The sequence below is a fragment of the Schistocerca cancellata genome, chromosome 9, assembly GCF_023864275.1.
Source record: "Schistocerca cancellata isolate TAMUIC-IGC-003103 chromosome 9, iqSchCanc2.1, whole genome shotgun sequence".
NCBI classification, from domain to species: domain Eukaryota; kingdom Metazoa; phylum Arthropoda; class Insecta; order Orthoptera; family Acrididae; genus Schistocerca; species Schistocerca cancellata.
The window spans coordinates 234319362-234346898 of NC_064634.1; the positions used below are offsets into that span (position 1 = coordinate 234319362).

Consider the following 27537-nt stretch of genomic DNA (forward strand, 5'->3'; position numbering starts at 1 on the left):
TCCAGACAATGCACAACGCTTTCAACAGAAGTTGTAGAGAAATTTATTTTGGAGAAATGATGCTAATGAAGTTAACTGAAACTGTGTGAATGTGTCAGGCAATCTGCTATCATTAATACCATAGCACGCGAGAATTCATGTTGGATGTTCTGGAAAACCACTGCGGATAGACGTCTGGGACATGTTTTATTAGAATCACCAGATCAATAACAACAACAACAAAATTGAAATCGTACGTTAACCTCGTACAGTTTTGCGATGACTTCATATTAACAAAGTTGCTAGATTTCGTGTAAAATCTTTTATTACCCGTAACTCCGTAACTAAAGATAGGCGGACCTATCTTTATGTGAACTTTTTTCTTTAGTTGTACTTGCTGGATAAGATTAAAATATTTGCATATCTTCGTGAATCATCCTGTATCCATTCCGCTTTGGACTGTCACGACGATAATTTCTGCTGTGTGGGGTAGACATCGGATATTAAATTATGTCCTCAGAGTTCTGGTGCTGAAATTTTACCGTACCTTCTACATTTTCAAACTTTCGCTGCAGCTACATCTGTAACAGTTTATTGTATGCAGTGAGATGCGTGGGATGTAACAGCAACAATCTCACAATGTTAAGAGTACTCAATCTTCTTAGCTATATTGTTGAGAGAGTGTCTCCTAGTAAGTTCCTGTTCACACCTTAAATTACATTGAATTAACTTATAGACACTTATGTGAATCTAATTCCCATTGAATGGATGACAGTGTGGTCAATTATTGCAGATTAGGGAACAGTTTTCTCATAACTCAGTGGTCAGTTGGCCATAGTAAATACAGGCAAAGCATCGAGATATAGTACTATGAGACTTTTGATGTAGACAATGAACATTTAGTACCTCTTTAGGTCTCTCATCTAAATAAATTCACTTTTCTGGTGTGCATGATGAATTACTGGTGTAATGGCGTTGTATGACATATTGAAACAACAAAACATTTCCTTTGCGCAGTGGCCATCTCTGCACAGGTGGTATGTCCCGACGAGGAGTGCCTAGGGCTGGCAGGAGGCTCTCCTGTTACAGAAGACAAACTGCAGTCTGGTTTGTATAATACCAATACATGTGTCTGAAAAAAAAATGCTGAACCAAATATTTTAAATTAATTGAGTGCAACACCACATTCCAAAAATTAAGAGAATTTTTTATGCCCATATTCCTTTCAGTTCTTGGTTTGCTACTTATTTAAGATTAATATGTCCGGAAATTTGTTGATGCTTGTGATAGTCTCTAATATTTACTGGTACATTTTAAATACATTCCCAAGAGCACATTTATACAATTAAAATTTACATATGTTTATTTGCTTTTAAGCTACGATTTTATTTTTAAGGGATGATTTTATGTCAATCCTTACTTTTTGAGCACGATTATTAATTAAATAATATTTTCAGTGCCTCTTGAACATAAAGAAGCGCCCTAGAAAAAAATGTTGATACTAACTTGTGAAACTATATTTTCTAATGAAGAAACTGAGTCTTCCTTCTGTGACTGTATTAAACTCGTAATATAAAACACAAACCCCCTTCTTCACAAGACGTGATTTTACATCAACGCTTGATGCATTTAGAGCCCCAGTGCCCCTTTTGAGGTGCTTGATCAGTCGACATCATACTTTGATTTTATGTTGAAACTTGTCCTGTCACGATTGAATAGGTATATTATAAAACAGTACATTGTGACTAAATTTTTTACGAAGCCAAGACAATATCAAAAAATTATTTACCGTTAGCAGTTGTGGTTAAACGGCTTTCAACTACACTATGAGCAGAGTATTTCTTAGCCGTCAGTCTTGCTGCTTCGTTGATGCGGCCCACTACAGATACCTCTCCTGTGCTTAACGTTCTCGTCCCTGCATCTTACCCCACCATTTATCGGCTAGGGGTATTTGACTCTCTGTTTTTCTCGATAGCTTAACGGATGTCCTGTCATATACCTCCTTACTGTAGTTATTTTCCATATATACCCTTCCTCGTCAATGTTGCGAGGAATCTACTCATTTCTTACCTGATCAGTCCACCAAATTTTCAACGTTCTTCTGTAGCACCACATCTCAAATCCTTCAATTTTCTTGTTGTTATTGTGGTCTTCAGCCCTGGTTTGATGCAGCTCTCCATGCTACTCTATCCTGCGCAAGCTTCTTCATCTCCCAGTAACTACTGCAACCTACATCCTTCTGAATCTACTTAGTGTAGTCATCTCTTGGTCTCCCTCTACGATTTTTACCCTCCACGCTGCCCTCCAATACTAAATTGGTGATCCCTTGATGCCTCAGAACATGTCCTACCAACTGATCCCTTCTTCTAGTCAAGTTGTGCCACGAACTTCTCTTCTCCCCAATCCTATTCAGTACCTCCTCATTATTTATGTGATCTACCCATCTAATATTCAGTATTCTTTTGTAGCACCACATTTCAAGAGTTTCTATTCTATTCTTGTCAACACTATTTATCGTCCATGTTTCACTTCCATACATGGCAAGACTCCATACAAATACTTTCTGAAACGACTTCCAGACACTTAAATCTATACTCGATGTTAACAAATCTCTCTTCTTCAGAAACACTTTCCTTGCCATTGCCAGTCGACATTTTATGTCCTCTCTACTTCGACCATTATCAGTTATTTTGTTCCCCAAATAGCAAAACTTCTTTACTACTTTAAGTGTCTCATTTCCTAATCTAAATCCCCCAGCAACACCCGACTTAATTCGACTACATTCCATTACCCTCGTTTTGCTTTTGCTGATGTTAATCTTATATCCTCCTTTCAAGACACTATGCATTCCGTTCAACTGCTCTTCCAAGACCTTTGCTGTCTCTGACAGAATTACAATGTCATCGGCAAACCTCGAAGTTTTCATTTCTTCTCCATGGATTTTAACACCTACTCCGATTTTTTCTTTTGTTTCTTTTACTGGTTGCTCAATATACAGATTGAATAACATCGTGGAGAGGCTACAACCCTGTCTCACTCCCTTCCCAACCACTGATTCCCTTTCGTGTCCCTCGACTCTTATAACTGCCATCTGGTTTCAGTACAAATTCTAAATAGCCTTCGCTCCCTGTATTTTACCCCTGCTACCTGCAGTATTTGAAAGAGAGTATTCCAGTCAACATTGTCAAAAGCTTTCTCTAAGTCTACAAATGCTAGAAACGTAGGTCGGTCCTTCCTTAATCTAGCTTCTGAGATAAGTCGTAGGGTCAGTATTGCCTCACGTGTTCCAATATTTCTACGGAATCCAAACTGATCTTCCCAGAAGTCGGCTTCTACTAGTTTTTCCAATCCGGTTTTTCCACGGTCATTCTTCACCGCCATACAATGCTGTGCTTCGAAGTACATTTTCAGAAATTCCTCCCTCAAATTGAAGCTTATGTTTGATACAAGTACAATTCTACTGTCCACTGCTCCTCTGCTTTTTATGTCTCCTTGCTCCGTCCGTCATGGCTTATTTTGATGCCTAGGTGTTACTTAATGTACTTCACGATCACCATTTCAGTTTACAATTTTCTCGCTGTTCTCATTTCTGGTACTTCTCATTCCTTGCGTCTTTCTTCGATTTAGACTCAATCCATATTCTATATGAGTACACCGTCCACTCCACTCATTAGATCCAGTGATTCTCTTTCACTTTCACAGAGGACAGGTGTGTCATCTGCAAATCTTATTATTGATATCCTTTCTCCTTAAATATTAATCACAACCTTTAACAGTTCTCTGATTTCAAAAATGGTTCAAATGGCTCTGAGCATTATGGGACTTAACATCTGAGGTCATCGGTCCACTAGAATTTTGAACTACTTAAACCTAACTAACCTAAGGGCATCACATACATCGATGCCTGAGACCGGATTCGAACCTGTGACCGTAGCGATTGCGCGGCTCCAGACTGAAGCGCCTAGAAGCGCTCGGCTACCTCCGCCGGCCCTCTCTGATTTCCGTCATTACTTCTCGATGTATAGAATGAACAGTAGGGGCGAAAGATTGCATTGCTTGGTTACGCCGTTTTTAACCATCTACATCTACATCTACATCCATACTCCACAAGCCACCTGACGGTGTGTGGCGGAGGATACCTTGAGTACCTCTATCGGTTTTCCCTTGTATTCCAGTCTCGTATTGTTCGTGGAAAGAAGGATTGTCGGTATGCTTCTGAGTGGGCTCTAATCTCTCTGGTTTTATACTCATGGTCTCTTCGCGAGATATGCGTAGCAGGGAGCCCTATACTGGTGGAATCTTCGGTGAAGGTATGTTCTCGAAATTTTAACAAAAGCCCGTACCGAGCTACTGAGCGTCTCTCCTGCAGAGTCTTCCACTGGAGTTTATCTATCATCTCCGTAACGCTTTCGCGATTACTAAATGATCATGTAACGAAGTGCGCTGCTCTCCGTTGTATCTTCTCTATCTCTTCTATCAACCCTATCTGGTACGGATCCCACAATGCTGAGCAGTATTCAAGCAGTGGGCGAACAAGCGTACTGTACCCTACTTCCTTTGTTTTCGGATTGCATTTCCTTATGATTCTTCCAATGAATCTCAGTCTGGCATCTGCTTTACCGACGATCAACTTTTTATGATCATTCTATTTTAAATCACTCCTAATGCGTAACCCCAGATAATGTATGGAATTAACTGCTTCCAGTTGATGACCTGCTATTTTGTAGCTAAATGATAAGGGATCTATCTTTCTATTTATTCGCAGCACATTACACTTGTCTACGTTGAGATTCAAATGCCATTCCATGCACCATCCGTCAATTCGCTGCAGATCCTCCTGCATTTCAGTACAATATTCCATTGTTACAACCTCTCGATACACCACAGCATCAGCTGAAAAAAGCCTCAGTGAACTTCCGATGTCATCCACAAGGTCATTTATGTATATTGTGAATAGCAACGGTGCTATGACACTTTGCTGCGGCACACCTGAAATCACTCTTACTTCGGAAGACTTCCCTCCATTCAGAACGACATGCTGCGTTCTTTTATCTAGGAATTCTTCAATCCAATCACACAATTGGTCGGATAGTCCATATGCTCTTACTTTGTTCTTTAAACGACTATGGGGAACTGTATCGAACGGCTTGCGGAAGTCAAGAAACAGGGCATCTACCTGTGTCTGTGGCCCTCTGAGTCTCGTGGACGAATAGCGCGACCACTTCTCTTCCAATCTCACTGTACTCTTTTGGTTCCTTTACATGTCCTATGTTATCCATCTTTCCCCTTAGCTCAACCGTATTTTTCTCAGAATTTCGAACATTTTGAACAATTTTAAATTGTCGAACGCTTTTTCCTGGCCGATAAATGCTTTGAACATGTCTTGCCTATTCTTCAGTCTTGCATGCACTATCAACCGCAGGGTCATTGTGAGTTGTCTCTCAGGTGCTTCTGCCTTTTCTGAAACTGATCGACATCTGACACATAGTCGATTTTCTCTTCCATTATTCTGTTAATTATTATTGTCACCAATTGCTTGCATGAACTCTTAAGCTGCTTCTGCGGAAGTCCTCGCACTTGTCGGCTGTTGCCACCCTCGGAATTGTGGAGTTCAGCTCGTAGATTTTCAGTTACACGATGAGTGTGGGAGCAATGCACTTCATTGATGTGCAATTTTTACTTGTTTATTGGATTTTAGGACGCTACGTTGGTTAGGCATTTTGTTTAATTTTTTCCTGTAATTTAGTGGTTGGATCATGGTTCAGTCCAGTATTGTGTTCTGAGAAAAAATAAGAGTTTTAGTAATGTAATTATTTTTGTAGAGTACAGCTGTGGAATTCCTTTGTCAGCCTTTGAAACCTAAAATATTAACACAAGAGATAGAAAACTTAAAGTAATTGCAACAATTATTGTGTATTCAGTAAAAGCAATGGATGAACTACGCAGCAAAATACAAGCTAACGTCAGTAATAGAAAAACTAATTAGGAAAACTAACTGACAGCGCAAACTTTCACCAGCGTTTCCTGTTTTAACACAAAATCACAAAAAACCCACTTAGAAAAACCAACATAAAAATAAATTTCTCCAAAGCAACGAACTTGAACACCACGTGCCTCAGTGATCATAAACACTCCAGTAACAGAACATAGTGGAATAGATAAATCATAGTCAACAGTTGCCCCCATTGTGGATAGGCAAAGCAGAAAGAACCTTCTGTACATTTACGATGAATTAACTGATGCTTTTTGACTCAACCACGTAACTAACCACATGTACCTTAAAAAACACAGAGTAAGTCACATGCGCATCAATCTAATTGTAGACCACATAGAACATAATGGTAGAAAGTATAACCAACTAGAAATATTAGAAAGTTAACCTTACACGAACAAACATCTTCCAAAAATATGTTTAAAGAACAAAGTACATTTAACTTCCACGGATTTTAAAGAAATTTTATATTTTTTCCCTAAGGAGCCAATTACCTAATAGCTCCCCCATTTCTTACCATACAGTTACACCTGATATCTATACAAATACATATTTTACGATGACATCTATGTGTTACTACTAATGTAACAACATTTACCTTCTTCTTAGAAATAACATCTCAGTGTGTGTGTGTGTGTGTGTGTGTGTGTGTGTGTGTGTGTGCGTGTGTGTGTGTGTGTGTGTGTGTGTAGAATGGTAACGTCTTTACATTTTTATTCGTGTACATATACTGCAACTAATGTCAGAAAGATTTTGCAATCTCGGATAAATGTAATAAATTAGGTACACCTGCATGAACACGATCAATACCTGTTTGAAACTGTTAAAAATATGTTAACATTTTGATATTCCCTGATTTACTCTGAACAGTTTTTAGAAATGTGTTGTTGGACGAAGGGTATGTACACTCCTGGAAATTGAAATAAGAACACCGTGAATTCATTGTCCCAGGAAGGGGAAACTTTATTGACACATTCCTGGGGTCAGATACATCACATGATCACACTGACAGAACCACAGGCACATAGACACAGGCAACAGAGCATGCACAATGTCGGCACTAGTACAGTGTATATCCACCTTTCGTAGCAATGCAGGCTGCTATTCTCCCATGGAGACGATCGTAGAGATGCTGGATGTAGTCCTGTGGAACGGCTTGCCATGCCATTTCCACCTGGCGCCTCAGTTGGACCAGCGTTCGTGCTGGACGTTCAGACCGCGTGAGACGACGCTTCATCCAGTCCCAAACATGCTCAATGGGGGACAGATCCGGAGATCTTGCTGGCCAGGGTAGTTGACTTACACCTTCTAGAGCACGTTGGGTGGCACGGGATACATGCGGACGTGCATTGTCCTGTTGGAACAGCAAGTTCCCTTGCCGGTCTAGGAATGGTAGAACGATGGGTTCGATGACGGTTTGGATGTACCGTGCACTATTCAGTGTCCCCTCGACGATCACCAGTGGTGTACGGCCAGTGTAGGAGATCGCTCCCCACACCATGATGCCGGGTGTTGGCCCTGTGTGCCTCGGTCGTATGCAGTCCTGATTGTGGCGCTCACCTGCACGGCGCCAAACACGCATACGACCATCATTGGCACCAAGGCAGAAGCGACTCTCATCGCTGAAGACGACACGTCTCCATTCGTCCCTCCATTCACGCCTGTCGCGACACCACTGGAGGCGGGCTGCTCGATGTTGGGGCGTGAGCGGAAGACGGCCTAACGGTGTGCGGGACCGTAGCCCAGCTTCATGGAGGCGGTTGCGAATGGTCCTCGCCGATACCCCAGGAGCAACAGTGTCCCTAATTTGCTGGGAAGTGGCGGTGCGGTCCCCTACGGCACTGCGTAGGTTCCTACGTTCTTGGCGTGCATCCGTGCGTCGCTGCGGTCCGGTCCCAGGTTGACGGGCACGTGCACCTTCCGCCGACCACTGGCGACAACATCGATGTACTGTGGAGACCTCACGCCCCACGTGTTGAGCAATTCGGCGGTACGTCCACCCGGCCTCCCCCGTGCCCACTATACGCCCTCGCTCAAAGTCCGTCAACTGCACATACGGTTCACGTCCACGCTGTCGCGGCATGCTACCAGTGTTAAAGACTGCGATGGAGCTCCGTATGCCACGGCAAACTGGCTGACACTGACGGCGGCGGTGCACAAATGCTGCGCAGCTAGCGCCATTCGACGGCCAACACCGCGGTTCCTGGTGTGTCCGCTGTGCCGTGCGTGTGATCATTGCTTGTACAGCCCTCTCGCAGTGTCCGGAGCAAGTATGGTGGGTCTGACACACCGGTGTCAATGTGTTCTTTTTTCCATTTCTAGGAGTGTATATTTATGTTAATACGTCTGCTCATATTTTACTTAAAAACATGTAACCACGACTGAAAATATTAAGTAATTTTTCACGTTGTCTTAGTTCTGTAAAAATTGTAATCACAATGTGCTACTTTGTCCTAATCTATGTAAACTTAATAGGAAAATTATTAACCTAGGTCGAAATATGATGTAGACTGATTAAGCATCTGCAGATTTGCCCCAGGACTCGAGACAAGTTGTGCGTTTACACGAAATCACCATTTGTGCCTCAAGGCTATTTGTGTTTTATTTTTCGAAACATTTGTTGTTTCATAAAAATGGGATTCACTAAAGTTACAGTTCAGTACTACTCATAAGGGAGTACTTAAGTTCTCTTAAATTCGTTATACTAATATAGACTTATTAAATGTTGTGATATCTGTGTTTGATTTTACGAAACTTTTGTAGTTTCATGAAATTGGGATTCACTAAAGTTAGAGTTTTGTTCTATTCATAAGAGTTGCGTTTAATCCATTATACTAATACAGACTTATTAAATGTTGTGATATAACGCCAGGACAAGCTGTTCAGTTAATAATAATTCAGATTTGTGGTTAAACATGACTGTTCTTCTTGGAAAAAACGCATGAATATGGAAAAGGTATCCGCCGCTATAAATACATACTGGTGTCCAAATTTCGATCACGGCAAGCAGTCTATAAAATCATTGGATATCCCATTCGTGGTTTTCTCCACCGGTCTACTGGTCAAATACCCCGCTTAAGTATTCTGAGCTGGTTTACTCATTACACATTTTTAGCAACTTCTTGCGAAATTCTTAACATCTGCGTCACCTCGGGCGCAATGACGTGCTCCATGACCACTTCGGTAGTTTTATAAATACCGACGATAAATGAATGTATTGTAACACATCAGTCCTTCCCCCTATTGTAACAACGACCTTACATTTACCATTATCTAGACATACTACAGAGGATTCTCCTCCTCTAGGAAAATTGGATAACTATTCTCTCCAAGGTTTAATCTCCCTTTAACCCCGTTTATTCTGCATCCTGTTTGCGACGCTTCTCTATTCCATCATAGAGTGTGGGGACTTCTGACACTGTAGCGCTGACATCACTTATCAGTTTAGTCTTATCTATAGGTTACAGTTCGTGATCGTGTTGATCTTGAGGTCCGAACATTCTACAAGGTTTATCAACCTTGACGTTATCGATACCATCCGTATGCCTTACTAGATATTTAAAGACTAATTTATGGGATATCCCATCTGTCTCTCCTCAACACTCATCGTGAATACCATAATATCCAACTAAGGGCTTCGGTGACAGTTTTCAATATCAAGGTTGTTGGTTCAAGACATGCATTAAAATTTTCAAGTGGAAATAACCGTGTTAATGCCTCCAGTTCGTAAGTGGTATACTTTTGTTCTGAGTGATTTAATGAGCGACAAGCGAAAGAAACTGACTTACAGCCATTCTCATGTTATTCATGCAATACTACACCTAATGCAGCTGTGATGCATCAGTCTAAACAGTAAAACTTTTTGAAAACCTGGTAATGACAACAGGGGCTCGAAGGGCCTACAAAGGCCACTTTCTGCAAAACTATCTACCGTTGTGACTGGTTAAGAGTCACCACCTTTGTCTTACACCCGGTACAAATCTCTAGAAAAAGTTAGCCGCCAGGACAAAGCATTCTCCTTGTTTCCTGTCTCATAGTCCAGGAAAATTTATTATTGAGTTTACTGTCTCAATGTCTATGGTCATGCCCTCCACAGAATCTACATGCTCTAAAAAACGTACCGATGGACAAGCAAACTAAATCTTCTCTTAAAGGCTTCTTCATCTGGTTCATGTCCAGAGTTGTAAAAACATGAGCCCCTAGAACTAAGGAAACCATGAGCGGAGATAACCGAGAGGAACCGAATGAAAAATAACTTTCTTCTTGAGTTAGCAGTAGTCAGTGACCATTCGAACTCCACCCTGTGCCTTATCCACAGTAAATATCGGGGCTGAATAGGATGGTTACGAGGAACAAATGACGCCTCTCTCAATTTTCTTTCTACCACGTGTTCCACTTACATCAACCGGTAATGGGGCTTCCTACCTAGTATAGAACCCGTTCCTTGAACTTTGTACCTGATCAGGTGTGTAAGATTTAATTACCGAGTCGATTCATCCGGAAATTTATCACAAAGTCTTTGAATCCTCGGTCTACCGTTAGCTGGTAAATGCGGCAAATTTTGCCTTTCATCTTAATCAGTGTGCTGAAGTTCCGGCACCAGAACTTGACTATTATACACGCGGCTGTCGAATGTCAACGAAACGAAAAATGCTTGCTTGCCTTATATTGAATTGAACACAGCGATCCGACCAACTGCACACCAAATACTAATAGTGCAGTGGGGCTGTGATCTTTTCTTTTATTTGGGAGTTGCTCGACAGTTAACCTTTCGTCTTTGGTCAGTAAACATATGACACTGTATGTGTATGACCAGTCGATCTGGTTCTTCAGAAGTCGCTGGCTTGGAACACAAAGCTGCTCTTCGTTCATCGTTCAGACTTAAATGCTCAGAATAGGATAAACACTTGTCATAACTACACCCAAAATTCAGGGTTCTCACACTTCGTTTAACCATACGAATATAATCCCCGACAGTTACACTCAAACCTGGTTATTTACCACATGGAGAATCTACTACTTCTTTAACAAATACTGATCTTAAACTCCGTCATTCTTATCCTCGAGATCTTACAATATATATAAAAATTCAACTGTGTTGATTATCGCACTTTAAGAAAATCCTGAAAGGGTTTGGTGATTTCGGCAAACATCTTAACTATATTATCCACACGGTTCATCAAAATTCAAGTTCTGTGCCGTACCTAGCAATCCACCCGTACCTTCCCATGTGCGTCTATTTTTACCCGACGGTTTTCTGTGTGTTAACTTTTCCGTCCTCTGCTATCATTGAATAAATAATGCCATATATTTTAACAATGTGTTCATCTAGTCTTAAGCGTACGCTGTTGCACTGCTGACGTGACGGTAGTGATAATCCATCAAATAACTCTTTGCAGGCTTGGATCTGTTTAATTGCAGCGTACAAAAGCAACAGCGCTCCACAGCTCTCAAATCGCAACCTTTGCCAACCCCTCTGGGTTTGTGGTCGGTACCACTGTCAGGTGTTTTAATAAGTGGAGTTGGTCAGCCACGGTACCGTCACTGCTACCGACCCTGAGACGCATCTTGTCGAGCAGTTCATCTAACACTATGAAACTGAGGTTCACGAACAGTTCGACCACACGTCCTGAAACACAAAGACCAACTTTACAACAGCGAGTTACCATGCAGTGTCTCAGTCCAAGCCCACCCCATTCCCGTGGTACCACCCAGCACTCTCTGCAGCTACCACTGGTGAGCAGAGCGATGTTATTGGGGAGAGGAGCACTGACAATTTGGGACTGGGATTCATTTGTGTGGAAACAATTTTTTCATTCAATCCTTGAATTTGGAACTTCATAAATACCAATTTTGGGTCTTCCGAATCTGACGAAAATGTCGACCGTCCAACGTCTATAGAGTGAACCCTGCTCCAGACCTCAGATCTTCACCCCCATCGATCAGTGTGGCTTCGACATCTGGGACGCCACGTGCCTCAGACCAACTAACGGTGGATGGAAGTACCAAACCTGGTGGTATTGATTATTACACGGGTTAAATGGTTAGCACAGCTGCCAGTTAACACAAACAATAGCAGAATCAGTTGCAAACTTAACAGGTATTACCATGCGCCTGGTTAGTAGTAATGGTCGCTATGAATTAATAGATATACCAGTGGAAATTCGCCAAACTATAACTAAACTGACTCTTCACCTATCCGTCCCTTACTTGTAAGGTCGTTTGTCGTAAGATGTCACTTACAACTATCGTTCAATAACCCTGTTATTCTAAGACGGCATTAACCATAGCTCATCCGGATGAACCGCAGTGACGAACATACGTTTTTCCTCACTGCCACACTTCAGTATTCGACAGTAAACAACGTGCAGTGCGAAAACACAACGTAGTATTCATCGTAGACTCTTGCCAACAAAAGGCAACACTTAACTACGCATACAGCTAACAACGTTAAAAAAACTTCATAAAATACGGCCAGCGAAACTCGGTGCGCGCTCGGACATTGCAACAATGAACCACGAGTTGTCGGTCAATCCAATCAGATACAAACTTGATCGAGTGACAATATAAGCAACAATGGTGGAGCTGATTACAATCAGTACATCCTTGTTCAGTCGCAGCACCTTAAACATTTAAACAGAAAAACAAGGGGGACAAAGTCCTATTTCCCCCCAGAATGATGTGCCTCATTCATTCTCCGTCAGTGATCTCTGTGAACTAATTGAATCCCTGATATAGGCTATCAGTACAAGTTATCAGGCAGCTTCCGCAAATTCAGAGATCCCAATAGCCAACTGATAGCACAAAACACCAGATAGATAAACTGATACTCCGGGCAGTTCACATGGAGAAAGAAAACTCAAAGTCCAGAATTACAAATTACACTTCATTGCGGTAACATCGTAAGCTAATCAGAACGCACTTTCCAAGACGTGTTACCTTAATTGACAGAAACGCAACGACGCTCACAAAACTCACAGCAAAATAGCGTAGATTTCGGTGTGTGGTTGCCTGCAGCAGAAACAAACACTGAACTAAGCTGGTAGAATGTAGCTGACTCTTGTTTACGCTTTCAAAATTCGTAAGTGGATTACCACGCCATCGGATATCTGAAAGAAACGACGATTGTAAACAGCTTTACTTCCAGGAAAATACTTAGCAGTAACTAACTCAACTTTTCTGCACAGGACACCATGGAAGGAACCTGCCCCGTCAACGTCGACAAGCACCATTTCCTGCCTCAGCGACCAGAGCAAGCGGCAAGCCGCCATTCCAGCGATATAACATTACCGAAGTGTATAATCCAGCATTTTGGGCCTTTCTGGTAATTAGTTTATCACTGGGTGCATGTGGGTTTTTGTTTTTAGGAGTAAGGTGGACTATACTCCTTTTCCATTGAGAACGTTGTGTCCCATACTCGCAGGAAAATTTAAATACTCTGACGGAAGAAAACGTCACGACACCAAAAATAGTTGACGTAGAGTAATGAAATTCCTCGAATATATTTGATATGATATTAACAGTGCAAGATCACAGGTTAATGTAAGCGCGAGATGATCCATTGAAAATGTGAAGTGCTGGTACATTAATAACCGATGTAACTTCCAGACTGTTTCTTGCAAACGCGCATGTATTTTGTTTTTCGGGTACCGGATGTCAGTTTCTTCGATAGAGTCCCACGCTTGTTGCACTCTGTCGGTCAATACAGACATGATGCACGCAGTTTGTGGATGACGCTGGAGTTGTCGTCTGATGATGTTCCATATGTGCTCGATTGGAGAAAGATGTGATGATAGATCAGACCGAGGCAACATGTCGACACTCTGTTGAGCATGCTGGTTTAAAACAACAGTATGTGGCCGAGCGTTATCCTGTTGGAAAATACTCCCTGGAACGCTGTTCACGAATGACAACACAATAGGTCGAATCAACGGGTTGTTGTGCAAATTGTCTGTCAAAGTGCGTGGGATAGCAGTAAGAGTACCCCAGCTGTTATATGAAATGGCATTGCAGACCATGACTCTAAGTGTAGGTCCATTGCGTCTAGAACGTAGACAGGTTGGCTGCAGGTCCTCAACTGATCTCCCGGTAACCGAAACACAGCCGTCACTGGCACCGACACAGAACCTGATTTCATCAGAAAAACAAGAGACCTCCACCGCTCTCTTCAATGGTTTGGGCACAGCGGAATACACGCTACAAGGCGTCTGGACCACAGCTGTCCTTGATGTACGAGATTTATGACAGCTTCCTATGTCGCTATGATGCAAACTGCTGCTCAAATTGCTGCTGCAAACGCAGTACTACGCCCCAGAGCCACACCTCGAACACATGGTCTTCCCTCCCGGTAGTGCCACGTTGCCATCGGCAGCACGATCTTCTTGTGATTGTGTAATCTCGTGACCACATCTGTCAGTAGTCATGCAGAGTGGCTACGTTGGTGCCAAGTCTTTCTACATTATCGGAGACGGAGCATCCAGCTTCTAGTACTATATTACACGACATCGTTAAAACTTAGTAAGGATACTGGCATCTTTGTCGCCATAAAAATATTCTTGACTAACATCAGCACACGATGTCCACTATCAAAAGTAACTAGCGTTCACGGTCGCTCCAGCGTGTATTAAAAGCAGTTCTGACGTCACAGAACTATTTCTTGGTTTTGCGACTTTTTTCCGTCAGTGTATGTCAGCCGAGGCTGGTACGATACCACCTGGAATATTTTTGAATATGGTACGCCTAATAGTGTCGATACCTCTTGCTTCAGAAGGGATTCTCTTTACAGCTTTTCTTATTTCACGTGCTGTAACGTGGTTTAAGTAGTAAGCATCAGGGTCGTGTAGCCTTAATATTCATTCAGAAAGTAGTTCTTCTTGGCATTTGGGCTGATTGAAGCTGAAAAAATTGTTCACCTTGTCAGCAGGCTTTTTCTGTCCTTTACCCAAGCTACGGAGATTCTTCCACGTAATCTAAGAGCTCGTTCAGTGGCACCTAAGGTATGCCATATTTTGGCATTGCAGACTTATTGCTTTCCCCGGTTGAGCAATTTTCTGTATCCTTCGTAGCACCAGCTGGCATCATACCTGTGGATTAATAGCTGTCGTAATTCAGAGTTTTGGATTATTCCTATAGGAGCCATAAACTTTAATAAGTTTATAGCTCTTTGCTATGTTGCTGGTTTACTGATAATTTTATCTTACGGCGTTATTAAGCAATACGCACTGGAGATACACGGTCGATGTGGCTGGAGTCCTCGTTTTACCTATAACTCATATACTGTTATTCTTTTTCAGTGGATTTGCGTGTATAAGAATGTGTCGCACGCAGTGAGATGGGTGGGGTGAAATGGAAGAATCCTCATATTGTTCCAACTAATAAATATTTATCATAACATAAACTCCCACTACGAGAGTAGCGGTAACGGTGCTTCGTTTCCGCATACCAGTATGCAGTACGAAAATAACACCTGCCATAACTGGCGGAAAATACAGTAGTGTCTAGGCTTAGGGACCTTAGCAGATCGGCCCCATATGACCTTACCACCAATTTCCAGTTTACTATTAGTACTACTACTACTACTACTACTATTACTACAGGTACAACTTAAATTTTAGGATTAATTTTAACTGATAATTATTTTAAAAATGCAGAATAACGTAGAAATATTAATTGGAAACAGTACATATTTTGTCAAAATTTTAAAATGTGAAGTGAATGACTAGATTATAATACATATGAGAGAGAGATGGCTGTAAATTACGCCTTTCCCGTCGGTACTGAAGGAATTTAGCTGTAGGAAGGATGGTTACCGCACTTCGAAAAATGAAACTATTGCAAACATGTCTACAAATGTCTTTTCAGTAGCAGACACGGCTGCAGTCATATCTTCACCGTCCGACGTCGGCAGCAATACCGGTCGATACAACACTTCCCTTAAACATCCGACGTAGTAACATTCATACTTATTTTTAGTTCTTAAATCAGGTCTACTTTCCTCGAGGCATTACCCCTAATAGCTCTCAAGTAGACACGCTGAAACAAAACACTTCAAATAGTACCCCTGCCGCATGTCTTAACAATAGAATAAATAAAATGTAAATTTATTGCAAAATATACGGCACACAATGTTCTCAGCCACACTTTGCTGCCAATACACAACTCAACGAAGGAAGGAGGTAGTACTTAGTTGATTATTTATTTTATTTATTTATGCATTTATTTTACCTGGCAAGATTAGGGCCTTCAGGCCCTCTCTTACACCTAACCAGGCATACTCAGATTCAACAAATTTCAGTTTCTACAGAACATTAAAGACATATAACATGTTATACAGTATTAATGTTACAGAAAAAATTAGAGATTATAAAAGTACTACAATGATAATTATAACAATCAAAAAGTAATTATAATAATCAAGAATAATAATAATAGTAATGACTATGTATAGGAAAGTGAACATATTTTTTCTTTTATAAATGTCAGTCCTATTGCTAGTTGGGAATTTTGTCGTTATATTCTTGCAGCTTGTGAGTTATTCTCATCAAGCAGAGACATAAGACGATAGAATGGGGTGAAAGAGATATAGAAAAGGTAGATAAGTTAGAGGAGGAGAAATAGAATGGTAAAATTCGAAGCTATGATGGAGAGGAGAAAGAAAAAGATGAGAGGGGCACGACAATGGTGGCTATACCGTCCCTAATATGTAAGTCTTGAGTTCCCTCTTGAATGTTAAGTGGTTCTGGATAAGACGCAGATCACAGGGGAGCGCGTTCCATAGTCGTATGGCTGAGATGGAGAATGACACAGAGAAAGATTTTGTGTTATGTAAAGGTACAGCCAAGATGCTAGATGTATCCGATCTAGTATTGCGGTTGTGGAATGATGATAGGTGTTTAATGTGAGAAGATAAGTATTGGGGGCACCAGTGGCTAAGAAATCGTTGAAGTAAGCACATCGTGTGGAGATCGCGTGCCTTATGTGGGCGTATCCAACCTAGCTGGGAGTATGACGAACTGATATGATCATACAACCGTATATTGCATACGTATCTAACGCAAGCATTCATCACTAGCTCGAGGCATCTCGAATTTTCACTATTTGTGCCGTGTTGAACTACATCACAGTAGTAAAGATTAGGCAAGACTAGTGTTTGGACTAATTTTTGTTCAACATGGGTTGGAAATATTTTTCTAAATTTTTGAATTGCATGTAGGGAGGAGAGCGATTTCCGGCAAGCTGTGACTGTTTGTTCTTCCCAGTTTAGGTGTTCATCCAAGATTATTCCAAGGTCTTTTACTGTTTTTTGGTATGGTAGTTGGGTACCATTGAGGAGTATTTGAGGGACTGTTTCGCGAAAGTACCGACTGATTAACTTTGGATGAGATATAAGTATGACCTGGGATTTCTTGGGGTTTAGTTTCAGACCTAGGTTCTGTGCCCATCGAGAAACAGAGCAAAGATCTGCGTTCATACTCGCTACTGCGTCAGCAATGTTCTTGGGGCTTGCACTTATGTACAGTTGGATGTCGTCGGCATATAGATGGTAGTTGCAGGAGTGAATCACTGAAGAAATATCATTAATGTACAGTGAGAAGAGTAATGGACCAAGGACGGAGCCTTGGGGAACTCCAGAGCGCACGTTTTTCCATGATGACTTTTCCGACCCACAAATGACTTGTTGACTTCTGTTTTTGAGGTAGCTGTCGAACCAGTGTATAGCGCTGTTTGAGAAATTCAGCTGTTTCATTTTAATTAGTAATATATCAAAGTCAACTGTGTCAAAAGCCTTGCTAAAGTCAAGCAGTGTTAGGATGGTAGCTTCACGTCTGTCCATAGCATGATTAATGTCATCAGTTACTTTGATTAATGCAGTTGCTGTACTATGGTGCTTTCGAAAGCCTGACTGATATTTGTTGTGGATGTTATGAGTTTTGAGGTAATCCGTCAGTTGTTCATGGACGATGTATTCTAGGGCTTTAGATATTGCAGGTAGTATGCTGATCGGCCTGTAATCACCTGGCGACTTAGGGTTGTCAGTCTTGGGTATAGGCTGAATTAAACTTTGCTTCCACTCAGTAGGATATGTACTACTGACAAGAGACAGGTTGAAGATGTCTGTGATAACTGGAGTAATAGTGTCTACGACGTTCTTAATCATGCCAATGCTGACTCCATCATTTCCTACTGCCTCGGAAGAGATTCTCATAATTGCCTTGTGTACTGTGCCAGTAGTTACATGTTTTAGGTAAAACTTGTCTCTCGAGAGATTGATATCTTGGGGCTCGTAATTTGTCGCTGCGTGGCAGTTTATAGCTGTTGAGAAGAAATCATTGAATTCTTCTGCAGACGCTTGATAAACAGCGTCAGATCTTCGCTTCCCTATACCGAAACTGCGCAGCTTTTTCCACAGTGCAGCAGGTTTTGTTATACCGCATACGACAGAGCGGGCATGTCTGATTTTGGCATTCCTCACGCTTTGCTTGGTTCTATTTCGGAGTTTCCTATAAGCTTCGTACGCCTCGGGAGTTGGGTTACGCTTGAAGGCCCTATGTGCAGCATCACGTTTATTCATTAACTGGCGTAATGCAGTGGTGAGCCACGGAGCGGGAGCTCTCTTTACCTTGACAGTGCGTTGAGGAGCATGTTTATCATACAGTGTAATAATTTTGCGACATAATTCCCGAATTTTTCCGTCTAAAGTCGGTTCATTGCTTATATCATGCCAAGGGATGTCTGAGCAATCCTTTTGATTATATATATTAGGTTCCACAATATTTATTAACATCCACTGCTTAGTATAAAAACAACCTCGCAGTCATTCAACTCATGAATAAGATACGCTTCAGATAAGGTATACAGGAAAAGAAGTAACAGATTAAGCTTTTGAACATCATCAAAAATTCAAATCTGGCACCAATGGAACGGTACCATCTCCATCGAGGCATAATTCTTAACGCTTGCACAATGTAAATAATGAATGTTTGCCTATTATCAGTTTGAAATATATAACTGTAAACTCTTCACCCACGACTGTAACATAACACTTACTTGAACCAAGTGTTGATTCTGTGATGCCTCCTCGACACACAAACTGTATGTTGTGTCAAATTATGAAGAGATATTAAACGACTAGAATTCCGTTAAAGTGAGTTAACTGATTTATACCGTCTTTGGCACTTGAAACCTATGCAGTATTGACACACTTTCTTAACAACGATGCGTGAGAACTTGTCAAAAGTCACCATTTATAAAATACTGATTGACGACTGCGTACAGACGGTCTGTTGCTTTTCCGATCTCACTGGTAGAGACGTGCACAGCAACAAAATAGCTAAGGAGACACTTCCTGCCGACGTCACAAACAGATCCTAATAGGCTTGTGTATTATCTGCAATTCATATGCTGCATTCGCTGATACAATATGTTAATTGTGGAACGTGATGATGACTCGAGATATGATAGAAAAAAAGTAACAACCATTTTTTTTTCTCCTCCTCTCTAGCGGCCATGGACTGCTTCATCTAGTGGCTAAACCACGACGTGGGAAGGTGGATGAGGTCTTACCAACCCACGACCTCACTGACGTACAACGGCTACTGACCATTCCAGGCTTGTTGCTGTTCACTACCGTAATAAATGATAAAACTTTCACCAATAAGTGCAGAATATTTGCTAAGATATCTGTTGCTCTTTCAATAAATTGAATAATAACAGCACCATGTGCAGAAATAGCTCGCACGAATATTAATTTCCGCAATTCTATTGCAAATAAACTACTTCTTTTCTTTATGATGATTTGATTTATTTCGTCATTTCATCCCAAAGTTCAGTCTCAACAAAGAAGCTGTTCCTTTCTCATTTTTCCTAACTGTCTACATCAAAATATGCTCGTTTCCACACAAGATCAGTCAAAAACGAATCGATCCTTACTGTGCAATACAAAGTTAACAAAACTGAAATTTTGACTGTGATTAACAATAACACTGGTCAATCATTACTAAGGTATTAAAAATTGTAAAGACACACATAGACACCTGGATTTCACCCAGTACAACGAAAGAGGCTACAGAAAGATTACGACCGTTTGATGAAAGATATTATCCACCTAAAAGATACAGACTTAAATGCCAAAAAATTCGTTAGAAAACAGAAAATTTAATTTACGATGAATATATAAACCGAGGGCGTTAGTTACAGGATCGTAAAAGGTAGGAGAAACAATGCCCATCAGAGAGTTCAGATACAAAAATCCAACTAGAGCGCCATCGGAAATCTCTATTTCGTAAATAGCAGCACACCTTGCCATGTTGATTTGCTTAAAGTACTATTTCAGCTGACTGATTGCATTTCACTAATGGACCTCCTCCTCAAACTAAATATATAGGGTTTTCTATCAAACCTAAGCCCCAGTTTGGTACTAGGTCAGTTTGGGGAACCATGTAACCATTGACTGCTGCTATTATCGGAAATAATCTGAATGACAGTATAGAATTAATCGTAGCTATTTGCAGCGGACGTTCCAGTCTCTGACGACGTCTTAGTTCACACTCTATCTCTCTTCTATCCTCTGAAAATCTATCCCTTTCTCATATTTTCATAACGTCAGAAACTTCCTCATAACAAATCTGAAACACAAAACGTCACTTACTAAGGTATTTCCTGTATCATATTGCAAAAATCATCTGACATTACGGTAAACAACATTGTCAACAAAGTATATGAGGTAGGAGAACTGGCGGCATGGGAAATGAAGATATTGCAGGTCCTGTAAATAAAACCGTTTTAAATCCAAACTACACTGCATAGTCAGCTTGTGTAACAGAGTCGTTAGTAGCTGCACCATAATGACACTCCACGCTCAATCTCATGGCAAAACCACTTGGACGCCGATACCTTTTGAGGAAGGTCTGAGGTAGCCACACACAAACTACACACTCTCCATGCCTATGTGTATCAGGGGAATGCAACATTCACTATTGAAGGTTTCTGGAGACTTAGCCGAAGATTTCATTCGGTGCATTCATTCTGGGATTAACACATTCATGCTGGGACTCTATTTACGAATTTTAACATCTCGCTTGCCAGACTCAGACATGTGGTGTTGCTGACACCTGTGGGAGCCACACGGCTTGGCCCGAAGATGAGTAAATAGAGTTTATCATGGCGGTGTGTGTGAACTAATAAAATCACCTTGGTTCTTTGAACGTAAGTACTGCTTGACAATCTAAACACACACACACACAGATATATATATATATATATATATATATATATACGGTGGTCCTTAAAACTACAAAGAACGAAACTCGTCTAGCTTGAAGGGGGAATCGAGATGGCGCTATGATTGGCCCGTTAGATGGCGCTGCAATAGGTCAAACGATATCAACTGCCTTTTTTTAAATAGGAACCCCCATTTTTATTACATTTTCGTGTAGTACGTAAAGAACTTTGGTTGTTTTAGTTGGACCACTTTTTTCACTTTGTGATAGATGGCGCTGCAAAAGTCACAATCGTATAAGTACGTGGTCTCACGTAACATTCCGCCAGTGCAGACGGTAGTTGCTTCGTGATACATTACTCGTGTTAAAATGGTCCGTTTACTACCTGCGAGAAAGGTCGTTATCGTGTTGTTGTTTGGCTATTCTGATCAAAATGCCCAACGGGAGTGTGCTATGTATGCTGCTCGGTATCCTGGACGACTTCATCCAAGTGACCTGAGCGTTCACCGGATAGTTACGTTATTTACGGAAACAAGGAGTATTCAGCCACATGTGAAACGTCAACCACGACGTGCAACGAATGATGATTCCCAAGTAGTTGCTTTAGTTGCTGTCGCGGCTAATCCGCACATCAGTAGCAGACAAAAGTGCGCGACAATCGGGAATCTCAAAAACGTCTGTGTTGAGAATGCTACATCAACATCGTTTGCACCCGTACCATATTTCTGTGAACCAGGAATTGCATAGCGACGACTTTGAACGTCGTGTACAGTTCTGCCACTGGAAACAACAGAATTTACGGGACGATGACAGAGTTTTTGCACGCATTCTATTTAATAAGTTAGCGTCATTCACCAACAGCGGTAACGTAAACCGGCTTAATATGCACTATTGGGGAACGGAAAATCCCAGATGGCTGCGACAATTGGAACATCAGCGACCGTGGCGGGTGAATGTATGGTGCGGCATTGTGGTAGGAAGGATAATTGGCCCCCATTTTATCGATGGCAGTTTAATGCTGCAATGTATGCTGATTTCCTACGTAATGTTCTACTGACGTTACTACAAGGTGTTTCACTGCATGACAGAATGGCGGTGTACTTCCAGCATGGTGGATGTCCGGCACACAGTTCGCGTGCGGTTGAAGCGGTATTGAATAGCGTATTTCATAACAGGTGGATTAGTCGTCGAAGCACCGTGCCAATGCCCGCACGTTCACCGGATCTGACGTCCCCGGATTTCTTTCTGCGGGGAAAGTTGAAGGATATTTGCTATCGTGATCAACCGACAAGGCTTAACAACATGCGTCAGCACATTGTCATTGCATGTGCGAACATTACTTAAGGCGAACTACTGGCTGTTGAGAGGAATGTCGTTAGACGTATTGCCAAATGCATTGAGGTTGACGCACATCATTTTGAGCATTGATTGCAGTAATTTGGTATTTACAGGTAATCATGCTGTAACAGCATGCGTTCTCAGATATGATAAGTTCACAAAGGTACATGTATCACATTGGAACAACCGAAATAAAATGTTCCAACTTACCTAAGTTCTGTATTTTAATTTAAAAAACCTACCTGTTACCAACTTTTCGTCTAAAATTTATGACTATTACAGTGCCATCTATCACAAAGGGAAAAAGTGGTCCAACTAAAACATTCATGTTTCTTTACGTACTACACGAATATGTAATAAAAAATGTGGGTTCCTATTTAAAAAAAAAACGCAGTTGATGTTTTACCTATGGGAGCGCCATCTACCGGGCCAACGATAGCGCCATCTGGTTTCCCCCTACAAGCTAGACAAGTGTCGTTCTTTGTAGTTTTTGCGTTTGACGATTATTTCGTGAGATATTCGGCGCGGTCACGATCAAGAGAGCATCCTATATATATATATATATATATATATATATATATATATATATATATATATATATATATATATATATATATATACAGATGGAGGAAATATGGCATTTACCACTTATAAAAGGGCAGGTGATCCACGTAAAAAGGGTTCCGTTAACAGAGTGTGGACGCAAAGTGGTAGTTGAAGGTAGACGCATGGAACATTCCATTTTGAAAATATTTTGGTAATTCAATATTCTTGTATCCACAGCGTAAATAGAGTGCCGAGAGTACAAAATTCCAAGCATTACCTCTCACCACGGTCAACGGAGTTGCATAGAACTTAAAGTGTTAATAGACAAACAACACTGCTTAAAATAACCGCAGATATCAATGCGGGATGTACTATGAATGTATTCGTTAGAACAGTGCTGCCAAAGTTGGCCTTAATGGGCTGTGGCAGGAGACGTTCGACTAGAGTGCCTTTGCAAATAGCACGACATCGCTTGCAACTCCTCTCCTGGCCTCGTGACGATATCAGCTGCACCCTAGACGTATGGAAAATTGTGACCTGGTCAGATGAGTACCGAGTTCAGTTTGTAAGAGCAGGTGGAAGTAAGGCAAGACCCCACGAAGCCATAGACCGAGGTTGTCAACAGGGCACTGTGCTAGCTGGTGGTGGCTCCTGAATGCAGTGGGCTGTGTTTACGTGGAAAGCACTGGTCCTCTGGTCCAGGTAGTTGGAAAGGGTTGTGTTCACCCACTTGGAGATCATTTGCAGGAAGTATGTTTTTGTTTGGTTAATGTTTTTAGCACTGGTAACAACTGAGATACTGAGGTAAGTACTTTATTGAATATATCCCGTATACGTTCTACAACAACATTCGATAGCTCTTGAGACAACAATTACAGCGGTATAGCGTTTGGTAATGTTGGCGTTGAAATCTGTCGTAAAGAACTGAAGAAATGTCGTATAATGTGTCAGCACCGTGGTCGGAAATGGCATTTGTTGTGCTAACACTGCCAAGTAGGCAACTCGGACCAGACTGAGTAGTTGCATTCCGTAAGGTAGGCCAGCGCTAAGAGAATAACGTTTTATTTCCACTCGACTCGACTTAGACCTAGGTTTAGGTCCACCTACGAATGTTGTGTATGGAAATACGACGTAGGCTGGAATCTAGGGTAACAAAAAGAGCTTAGAAAAATTATTTTACTTTTGCTTATCCTCCCAGATTTACATGAGCTGAAACAGAGAAACCAAAGTTCATTCTTCAAAAATACACAATGCAAAAAGCGACTACCGTATTAAATATGAAAATGGCTCTAAGAACCATGGGACTAATTAAAGCTAACTAACCTAAGGACATCACATACACCCATGCCAGAGGCAGGATTCAAACCTGTGTCCGTAGCAGCCGCGTGGTTCCGGACTGAAGCGCCTAGAACCGCTCCACCACAGCGGGCGACTCTTCGTAAAGAAACGTTGTTTCATGCTGAACGTAAGCGCTCAATGACAGTGCTACCTGGTACGTGCAATACAAGCTGTCGACTTATTTGATAATGGAAAGCAATGTCGTACAGAAGTAACCGAAATAAACAAATTACTAACGATGATTTATTAACCATCCAAAACACATAACGTGAATTTTGCCTTTAAAAATAATTTTATCCTATATTTAAGCTTTTCTTCAAACTGTTGGCCATGGACTGAAAGATCGATGAAAATATGTAATTACAGTGGATAACACGGGAGAGCATGCACTGTTGATTCGACGACACATACCTTTTGGCGTACTTGAGGCTTCGTCATAGACCACATTTTTATGTGTTTCCCAAAGAAAGAAATGCAGAGGTGCGAAACCGGGGGACCTCGCAGACCATTTGACAAGAGAATTTCATCCTATCCGACATCCAGAAAAGTTCTCATTCAGTATTTGCGATGCACCACAGGTCGAGTGAGCTGGACAACCATTGTGTTGCAGCCACATACACAGCCGAATATCCAGTGGTATCTCTTGTAGAAGAACCGGAAGAATGTGTGTCAGAAAGAGTGCGTACGAACGTCTGTTTGGAGCACCTGAGAATGTTAAAGAGCACGCGTTGGAAAAAAGGTGGGGCGTGTATCAGTTGCTGAAGGGAAAACCGACAAAGCTCTGAACGACGTTCGAAATCATGGTCGTCGAGTTCCTGATGTAGCGACAGGTGACAGGGATTGAAATTCTGTCGATGCAGGATGCGAATGACGCTCGTGCTTCCACATTCCTTAGCAATATGCTTCGTACCACTGTACGGATTCATTAGGGTCGTAGCCCGAGCAGCTTTTTTGTGTTCTCTGTCGGTTGCAGGTTTCTTCCTTGTCCTCCCTTTGGCGTTCTAGCAATCTCTCCGCACTAGCGTCTTAACAATTATTCAAGTACCTGAAGCATCGGACACTACCGTTACGGGTAGACAACCGTATACCGTTGTACTCTTTTTACGGCATTTCTTTTACATTTACCACATAAAAGTAGCATATCCAACTTCTCCTCATTGATGTACGTGTCTACACGCAACGAATGTTGAAGGAGAAGTGAATAGCCTGCAGTGCCACAGGTAAACAGGAAAATGTGTTGACATTCTGTCACAACGTAACACTAAAGGTCTCCTTGTGGGGGTGTTAGAACAGCTAATGCCGATTCCGGCCACCGTGCTCTAAAATTCTCGGACATTTATCGAATTTTTTACGATAGGTTTCAACGTCAACATTAACAGATGCTATATCACTATAATTATCTTCTCAAGAGATATCGAATGTAGTTATAAAAAGCATACGGTTCCATAAAAAAACATAGTTGCTTCAATATATCCGTTTATGTCAGCGCTAACAACATTAACCAAACAAAAGCGTACAAATCCCTCGACGCTCTAACATTTGCCGGAAACCGCGTTTCGATATGTATAGCTATTCACGAAATGAAGTGGGTGTCACGTCTTACGTGACTCAGCCTGTACCTGTAGACTGTGCTTTCAACGACCTAATGCGTCCTTGGAAACTAGCTAAAAAAATGAGATTCACTGATATTTCATATTTGATGGAACACTTGGAGTCACTGAGATCAAATTTTAAAGAGTTCCAACCATGACTTTGATAATCGATAGAAATTGAAGAGAAATCAGATGGCTTGCACATATAATTAATGAACGTTATTTTCTTGTAACGTTCGTTTAATTCTGTGATGGTTTTATGTGTCCGTCTTGCTGTCATCTACGTGGTGCTTTCGGAGCAATAACTGTTCAATGACTGTAGAGACTGCTAAGGCATTACAGGAAGTATGTGCCTGAGGGACAGCCATACATTTTTTTTAGATAGTCAATATTATCTTCGTTACTTGTGGGAATAGCTTCACACAGTTTCTTAGTGAGTCTTGCGGTGTGAGTCATTCTTCATAGTGACTGTTATAGATGTGGTAGTAGCTATTTTCTGAAACATCACGATGTTTATATGTAACACACATTTCAAATAACACAAGTTTTGCTGCATGTCTATTAGGCAAGTACTTCCAAGAGCGATACTTTTAATCCTCATGCATAGAGCTAGATGTAGCTAATTGCCTTTGCTCTGAGACATTCCTTGAAGTTAAGAGGCCTAGGACTTTCGTAATACTTTATACATGTGGGATACGTGGAGCGGGTTCCATATACGTCTTGAAATAGAAGACAAACGAAAGGAGTGAGAAGGAAAGGAAAGTTGCCTATGAGCAGAGACAGAAAACACACAATGGCAGCAGTTAAGCAGAAACTGAGAAATAATAATGAGATAGAAATAAAGTCTGACAAAGGCAATAGCATGGTCATCAGAAACGAACAGGCTAAACAAATAAAGGTCTAAATTTCTTTGAAACAATAACTTTAAAGAAATATCAAATGATTCAACAAATAAATATACAACTGAAATCAAGAAACTATTAAGAGATTGGCATACATTACTAACAAATTACGAAATGAAACACATCATCATCAAGTCACAAAGGTGTAGACTTAGAGGTCAACCAGACGAACAGACTAAACACACATGAAAATGAATATATAATTAAAATTTCTAAAACACCAACAAATAAAATAATATATATACAAATCTTGAATAGAGACAAATTTATATAGTTCGGCATTACAAGCCTACACACAAATATTCCCATACAAGAAACAATAGACAGCATCCATCAGAAGCTCTTCAAATGCCGAAAATTACCAACCACAGGAATACGAGGGGTAATAGATCTCCTCAAACTACTTTGTATTTGACAACAAAGTATACTGACAAGGAGATGGGATAGCTATAGATAGCAGAATAACTGGAACAATAGCTGGTATCTTCTTAGACAGACTACAAGAAATATTTTTCAAATCACACAGTCCACTCGTAATCAAAATTATATATTATTACAGCTACATAGGTGATACACTACTGCTAATGCAAGGAACAGAAAAGGATGGACATCTAATGCACCAAGAGCTTAAC

General features: G+C 41.1%; 1 long non-coding RNA gene across 1 annotated transcript in view; it reads left to right on the forward strand.

Annotated features, from left to right (window-relative positions):
- Positions 1–19739, forward strand: part of LOC126100477 (uncharacterized) — a 30481-nt gene extending 10742 nt beyond the window's left edge. Inside the window, exons 2-4 of the long non-coding RNA XR_007522179.1 lie at positions 997–1086; positions 13159–13295; positions 19473–19739. This is a non-coding gene — a long non-coding RNA (uncharacterized LOC126100477). The remainder of the gene's footprint in view (positions 1–996; positions 1087–13158; positions 13296–19472) is intronic.
- Positions 19740–27537: the final 7798 nt, after the last annotated feature.